The 7,620-nt window shown below is 52.5% G+C and overlaps 1 long non-coding RNA gene across 1 annotated transcript; it reads right to left on the bottom strand.

Annotated features, from left to right (window-relative positions):
• Positions 1 to 2,785: 2,785 nt before the first annotated feature.
• On the bottom strand, positions 2,786 to 7,316 carry LOC105476678 (uncharacterized). The gene is made up of 3 exons (XR_984177.3): positions 7,202 to 7,316; positions 6,732 to 6,832; positions 2,786 to 2,945 (listed from the first exon to the last, which is right to left on the bottom strand). It is a non-coding gene; the product is annotated as an uncharacterized lncRNA (long non-coding RNA).
• Between the last annotated feature and the right edge of the window lie 304 nt (positions 7,317 to 7,620).

The following is a 7,620-nucleotide window of genomic DNA, read 5'->3' as shown; positions in this document are numbered from 1 at the left end:
CGCAAATTCTATCCATCAGCTAGGGCCCTAGGGCCCCGGTCAACTGCCACTTCCTGCAGGAGGCCTTCTTGTCCTCCTCACCTTGATACCTCCCTCTTCTCTGCCCCAACCTGAAAGAAATTCTTCCCCCCTCAGCACTTCCTCTCTTAAGGCACTAGCTACTTTCTCCCTAGAATTTGAATCATCTGAATTTGCATCTTAGACTTCTTCTAGACCAGGAGTTCTCTGAGGGAGGAGCTTGGTCAGATTCATCTCTGTATTTTCTAGTACTTTGCTTGAAATTCCTCTGAAATGTATTGAGTGTCTACTTCATACCTCACACAGGAGGGTGGCATAGTGTAGTGGGAAAAACAAGGCTTTGGAGTCAGAGGCACCTAGGGTTAAATCCCTGCCCTGCTTCTTTCCAGCTAGTGCCCTTGAACCAGTTACCTTCCCACTGAGGCTTGATTTTCCTAACCTCTTGTAGGATAAAAATAATAATTGCTGGCTGGGCAAGGTGGATCACGCCTGTAATCCAAGCACTTTGGGAGGCTGAGGCGGGCAGATCACGAAGTCAAGAGATCAAGACCATCCTGGCCAACATGCTGAAACCCCATCTCTACTAAAAATACAAAAATTAGCTGGCCATGGTGGTGCGCGCCTGTAGCCCCAGCTACTCAGAAGGCTGAGGCAGGAGAAATGCTTGAACCCAGGAGGCGGAGGTTGCAGTGAGCCGAGATTGCGCCACTGCACTCCAGCCTGGTAAAAAAAAAAAAAAAAAAAAAAAAAAAATTGCTACCACCCAGGGTTATGGTCAATATTAAATGTAGAACTAAAAAATAAAGCATCTCCTAAAATATATGGCACATTTTTGTGTTCAATAGCTTATTTGCTCGATACTTCTCCCTTTAACAGGGTGTGAGAAATGAATGAATGAATGAATGAATGAATGAATGAATGAATGAATGAGGAGATTAATTAATGTTGTGCCATTCAGCCGGCTGTAACCTGAGGTGCTGGGCCACCTCTGGCCTGGCTGTCCTCTCCTCCAGGCAGACCCACTCAACAGCCCACATCCCTCCATTCTGTTCCCAGCCGCCCCAGGCCCACAGTTTACACGCTAAAATTCCCAGAAGCCGAGACTTCCAAACAAACGCCCCAAGTTTGGATTTATCAGCCATGCTATTAAAACAGTAATTTTCAGCTGCCTAATGTTTCCAACTTCTGCTCTAATCCAGCGGGTAAATATTTACGGAGCCTGACACCACTCCTAGGCCACTTGCTCTGCTGCCAAACATTCATTTCCCTTGTAGCTCCACTGGTTTGATATTTTTAGGAGCGGGGGAGGATGGAGGGACGTGTGTGTGTGTATGTGTGTCTGTGTGTGTGTGTGTGCGTGCATGCATGCCTGCATGTGTGTGTAAGGGGTGGGAGAGAGGCTGTCTTTCTCATGGTGAATTCCTGGATGGGGAGAGACACAGGGTAACATAGGCCTTTATACTTCCTTCTCCCTGATCTCCCCTACTAGGGGCAGAGGGGCATGGGCTTGGTACAGTGTGTACAGATCCTCAGGCATCCCCTTCCTCAGCCTCCCTCAACCCTTCCACCTCCCCACTACACACACAGTCACACATGCACACACACAGCTAGCCAGCACAAGTCTCCATACAGGCTAACCATAGAGACAGCAAAGAAGCCTCGGGGAGCGCATGCAGGCACTGGAGGCCTACAGACTTAGGCGCCTGCCTCAATTCTGCCATTTGCTAGGTGGGTGGCCCTGACCATGTCCCTCCCCAGCTATGAGTCTGTTTCCTCATCTGTGAAATGCAGGTAAGAATGCCCAGCCCCATGGTGAGATAAGTTGGCGAGCACCAAGCACAGTTGTGCTGGGTGCCCTGTAAAAAGTGCTCCCCTCTTGCCTCCTCCCCATTTCGAAAGAAGATAGGAAGCATGCCCTCCAACCCACTGATGCCCCAGTCCTGCTGGAGTGCTGATCACCTATCAGAACTTCCATGCCCTTGCCTGTGCTCTTTCTTCCGTCGGAAATATTCCCTGAGCCCCAGGAAAGTTCTCAGCATCTTTTCTTAAGACTCAGAACTCATGGCCCTAAGAGAATCTCACTCTGTCTCTCTCTCTCTCTCTCTGTCTGTCTTTCTCTCTCATTAAGCATTCTTAGTGAATGAAGCCTGAGTCATATTCATCTCCACGGCCTCAGCATCTAGCACAGAACTAGACAAGGTGCTCGAAGAATATTTGTTGTGCATGTGCATATATGTTTAATATTTATGGATTGGTTGGAAGAGGGGAAGGAGCAAAGGATGGCTTTTAGCTTGAGCTATCTGAGACACTTTGTCCCCCTCACAGGGAGAACAAAAGGAAGAGAGAATGAGACCAACATTTATGGAATGCTCCATGCAGACGGATCTTGTCTGTCTTGTTCCTGTTGCAACCCCAGCATTTAGAATGGTCTCATGACATTTAATGAGCTCCACTCTGTGCCAAGCAGTAAATACTTTACATGGACTAACTTACTTAATCCTTATAACAGCCCTATGAGGTAGGTGCCCTATTGTGGAGATAAGGTCACTGGAGCACAGAGAGGTTAAGTCATTCAACCAGGTTCACACAGATAAGAAAAGGCAGAACTGGATTTTGAACTCGGGGAGTCTGGCTTCAGAGCCTGCACTGTTACTACACTATCCTACCTCCCTTCGTAGATACTCAAGGAACATTTGTTGAATGAATACATGAATGAATGTTTACCATGTGAATGGCTGTGCATGGCACAGTTATATATATTATTTTATTGACTCCTCACAGCAGCCTTTCCTTGCAGGGTAGGTGCAATCATCTCCATTGTTCAGATGAAGAAACTGAGGCTCAGAGATGTAAGGTAGCTTGTCCCAGGTCACACAGCTAGGAAGCAGCCAGGCCAACTTGCCTCTGGTGTCCTGTCTGGCTGGAAGCTGCAGGGAGAAATCCGAAGGGTGCTTTATTCTCATCCCTTGGTGCACAGAAGGGAGCAGGACTTCTGAATACAGAGGTTTCAGCAGCCCAAGAGGCCAAGCTGGAAATGATCATAGATATCATCCATCCCACCCCTTCAGATTGAAAATGAGGAGCTGGGCCCAGAGAGATTAGTGGTTTGCCCAAGGCCATACAGCAACTAAGCCAGTATACCTGAGCCTGCACAGTGCCCCTGCTCTCCTCATCTCTCTCAGATCTCCCCAGGCCACCCAGCTGGCCCAGCCATGAATGTATTTCCCCACGGGATTGGCTTCTGCTAGCTGGAAACTGAGAGGGGTGTAATGAGGAGGAAAGAGTCCAGCAGGGAGAAAATGGGTTGCTTCGGGGAAGAATTCCAAACAGATTGAGCTACAATGGAGCCCCTGTTATTAGTAATTGTAGTATCATGAAGATGCCTGAAATGATGGTGGCGATGACGGTGATGATGATAACGTTCACGGGAGGGGGATAAGGAGAAGGAGGATTTGGCATCATGGCTTAGCAGGTTCCTCTCTTCCCCTCCTAGACCAGGATTTGCTCAACCCACAGTAAAGAAAGGACAGCCCAAGTAGGGCCACGCGGATGGCTGTGTAGGCTGAGCCCTGCTCAAGAGTGCCTGCTGCAGGTGACCAGTGGGAGCTAAACTTCAGCCCCAGCTCTTTGCACCAACCCATGTACCTTGCCCAGAGGAAGGGATACTTCTTCTAATTGCACAGGTTCCATGTATGTTAGGAGTGGCCTTGAGATGAATCACACAGGAGCGTGTGTTGGGTCATCTTTCCTGGCCAGGCCAACATCCTGGAGCCAAATAGCTGTAACCCTGAATCTGGTCCATTACTTGTTCCCTTGTGATTTGACCTTGAACCAATCACTTTACCTCTCTGAGCCTCAGTTTCCTCGTCTGGAGAATGGGGCAGTGTTCGGAGAGTTAAATCAGATAGATAACGTGTTGAACAGAGTCTGGCCCAGAACAGGTGATGAAAACAAAATGAATTCCATCTTGCATCCCCTTCCCTCTTTCTCCAGGCACTAAATATTTGTTCTGTTTTTGTTTGGGGCCCAAGCCCCTCCCAGGCCCCACCCTTACCTGCCTAGGCATCAGGGATTAGAAAACAAAAATTGGTCCTAAGACCTCCAGAGATCCAGAGCACCAATGAAGGACCTCTTAGGTGGTTTCTCCTGAGCGTTTGTAGGAGACCTAAATGTCTGGGCCAGTAATACCCTGCCTGGCTGTCTGGGAGGCTCCCTTTGGGAATTAAGGAGGCTGCAAGATCACTGGGCCTTTCCCCTGCCCATCTGCTCCCCCTCCCCAAGGCTGCTGAGAGGCTGGGGTGATGGATGGGGCTCTGACTTCCCCTCACCACTTCTTTGATGAGAAGAAAGAAAAGTCCACCTGAGTCTCAAATCAAAAACAGGTGAATTGCCTCTAAGTCAGGCTGGGCCCTCTCTGGGGTCTGCAGGAAGGTTGGGGGCTGAGGGGAGAAAGGGAGAATGTGATAAATCACACTGTCAGGTGGGGGTGCTACCCTCCAGCTGCAACAAGGACCACTGGCGGCTCCAGAGCTGTCTCCTCCGAGGATGGGTGTGTGCCCAGAACAAGAGGTGGGGAGCAGGTAATCATCCCCAACGACTCCCACCTCCCATCCTGCCCCCAGTTCTGCCATGCACACACACACACCTTCCTCCACTTCACCAGTCCCCCAAAGCACGTGCCAGATGGCAACACCACCTCACCTGCGTTCTCACAGCCCCAGCATGCTCACAGCTGAGAGGCGCGAGCCTCAGGGCCTGGTCTCAGCTCACCACCACCTTGCTGCATGTACCCAGGCAAGTCTTTGCCCCTCTCTAAGTTCTTTTGGAAGCTAAGAGGTGAAAGGCAGGCAATAGGCCTTGGGTGTGTACCCTGGTATAGAGCTGGAGGGTGGAGTGAGGACCACAGGGGTCTCATATACTGGTGTTTGACTTATCTCTGCCCCAAACCTCTTCCAGCACTGACATTCTACAATTCCAGGCACCAAGAGCTGCCCAGATCTCCAGAGTCAGGAAGCAACTACGCCAGACAGATTCCCCAACATGCTGACATCAGGGCCCACACCCAACCCCAGTCCCTCTTCCAGTGCAACTCACAGACACAGACCCCTCTCTGTCACACCAGTGGCCCCTAGCATTTTAAAGGGGGCCATGGGGACAGAGGGTGAATGTGGGAGAAGCCACGCTCAGGCCTCCTGGGATTGACAGTCGCCACTGAAAAATAAAAAAAATAGAGGAAGGGCTGGGAGAGTCCTCAGAGATCTACCTCTCCATTGTGTTCAGGGGCAAACTGAAGCTCAGAGAGAGGATGGGAAAGGTCACACTGCCAGGACCAAGGCCAGAGGTCAGAGCTGGAGCTGAGAGCAGGCCCCAGGTCTCTGGATTCTCAATCTCCCTCCCCTGCAGAAGAGGCTGCACTTGCTAAGAGGACTGGAGAGTTTCTGACCCGCGGCTGCCTCCACTCCCAGATTCCAGCAGCGCTGGATGTTGCCTCCCTCACTCCCTGTCTCAACCCACAAAGCCTGGGAGCAAGCCCACAGCCCTGGGAAGAGGCAGGGCCGAGGCCCACTCCACCCTGACATCTCCACTCCTCCAGGGAGAGGCCGCCTGAGCCAGGGCAGAGGGAAAGGAGAGGGAAGGCAGAAGAGAATGGAGAAGAGGGAAGGAGGAGGGGAGAGAAGGGAAGGGAGAAGAGAGGAGGACAAGGGGAGAGAAACAGGAGGGGGGAGAGAGAAGCAGGGAGTGAAAGTCGAAAGCTGATAAGGAAGAAAGGAGGGGAAAGGTCCGAGGAGAGGAGATGGAACGTGGGCTCTGAGAAGGGAGAAGGCTGACCAGGCGGGGAATGAAGGGAGAGATACACCCGAAAAGGGGACAAGCTGAAGACAAGAGCAAGGAAAAGGGGTGGGCAGAGGGGCAGGGAAGAGGGCTCCAGCCCAGGGGACTCCCCTCCCTACGTTTCACGGACCTCCCCCAGGGGCAGTAGGGGCGAATCGAAAATGAAACACCTCGTCCCCGGTCCCAGGGATGTGACCCTCGGCATAAGAGGATTAGGGAGGCTTCCAAGAGGAAATGGGGAGGGTGCCAGGAGTGGGGGAGCCGAATGCAAACTCCTGCTGCCCCCGCGCCCCCACCCCTCCACACCGGCAGAAAGCGCGCCTCCGCGCTCGCCGGAGCCATGGAGCGCCAGTGCCCCCTTGTGGCCATGGCCCTTGGCTCACCCGGCAGCAGCGGCGATCTGGAAAACTAGGGGAAAGGGTGCACCGGGTGGGCCTTTGAACGCCTGAAGGAGACGAGTGCGAGGGAAAATCCAGGGGGTGGGCCAGTGACTTTGCTGGAGGCCTCCAAATCCTTTAAGCATCAGTGAAGACCTCAATAGTGAGGCTGGGCGTTTCTCGGTGGCCTCTTCCACCCTTGCAAGGGTGGCTCACAAGGCACAAAAAATCCCAGCGCACATCCACGCCTCCGAATGTCACGCCCACCCCAGAGGCACAGTTTCAGTCCTTGCCTTCCTGGCCTCTGCCTCTCATCAGCCTCTGGGTGCCTCCCACTTCACTCCCAAGGGCCTGCTTCCCTAGACCATCGTGCATAGCCTGTGTTTGTGTGTGCGTGTGTGCGTGTGTGTGTGTGCGTGTGTGCGTGTGTGTGTGTGTGTGTGGCGGAGTATAGAGGTTCTTGTCCACAGTGAGGGGTGGAACTGAGCTGGATAAGACACTTACTGGGAAGAGTCCAGAACCCTGGGTTCCAACTTGCTTCCGTGGCTGTCTTGCTGTGCAACTTTGAGCATGTCTTTGCCCTCTCTGGGCCTCATGCGCCCCATCTGGAAACAAAAAGACTTGGCCTCAATGATTTCTAAGGGTCTATCCAGCCCTCTCCACTCTATCTCTATCTCTAACACTCTGTCATTCCAAAAGAGAAAGCTTGAGGAAGAAACTAGTCCAATGCAAGGGAGAATTAGTAAGTACTCCATTGTCATGTGGAGAAGGGGTTTGTAACTACAATCAGGTGGACATCCCACCCAGCCCTTGGCCCGGGCTCCTCCTCCAGTGCCCTCAGCAATACTTCTGCCCCAGATCTGCACAGAGACGCCTGTGGGTTTCAAACTCAGGCCTGCTCAGTGGGACTGGGGTAACTTCTCCCACACCAGAGGTCCGGGGCAAGAGGCCAGCCCCCCTCCTCAGTTCCTCACCGTGACAGCGGGTGCAGGACTCCTCATGTGTCCATTCAGAGCCCAGAGCCCCAGAGTGGATGGAAAGTGCAAGGTCAGCAAGATATCTTCTCTTCAGTGCGCCCAGCTCAAGGCAGGAGACTCAGCCTGGAAATGGAGAAACCTGAGCCTGGCTCAGCTCCCCCAGAGAGGAGGGGAAGGAGGGGAGGAAGCACAGGGAGGTGAAGGGCACCTCAGGGAGACAGCCCGGCTCAGGCAGGAGAGACCTTGCCCAGTGCTGAAAGCCATGAAGGAGAACGAAGCCCTGGAAGGTGCAGGGTGGATGAGGCAGGGTCACCCAGCTAGAGAAATGAACCAGAAAGAAGGCAGAGGGTGTCTTTGGTTTCAGAGTCAGTTTGGTGCTTGAGTCTGTCAGTTATTTTTTCTCTGCCTCAATTTCC

The sequence above is a fragment of the Macaca nemestrina genome, chromosome X, assembly GCF_043159975.1.
Source record: "Macaca nemestrina isolate mMacNem1 chromosome X, mMacNem.hap1, whole genome shotgun sequence".
Classification (NCBI taxonomy): domain Eukaryota; kingdom Metazoa; phylum Chordata; class Mammalia; order Primates; family Cercopithecidae; genus Macaca; species Macaca nemestrina.
This window is presented reverse-complemented; position numbering and strand designations above follow the sequence as displayed.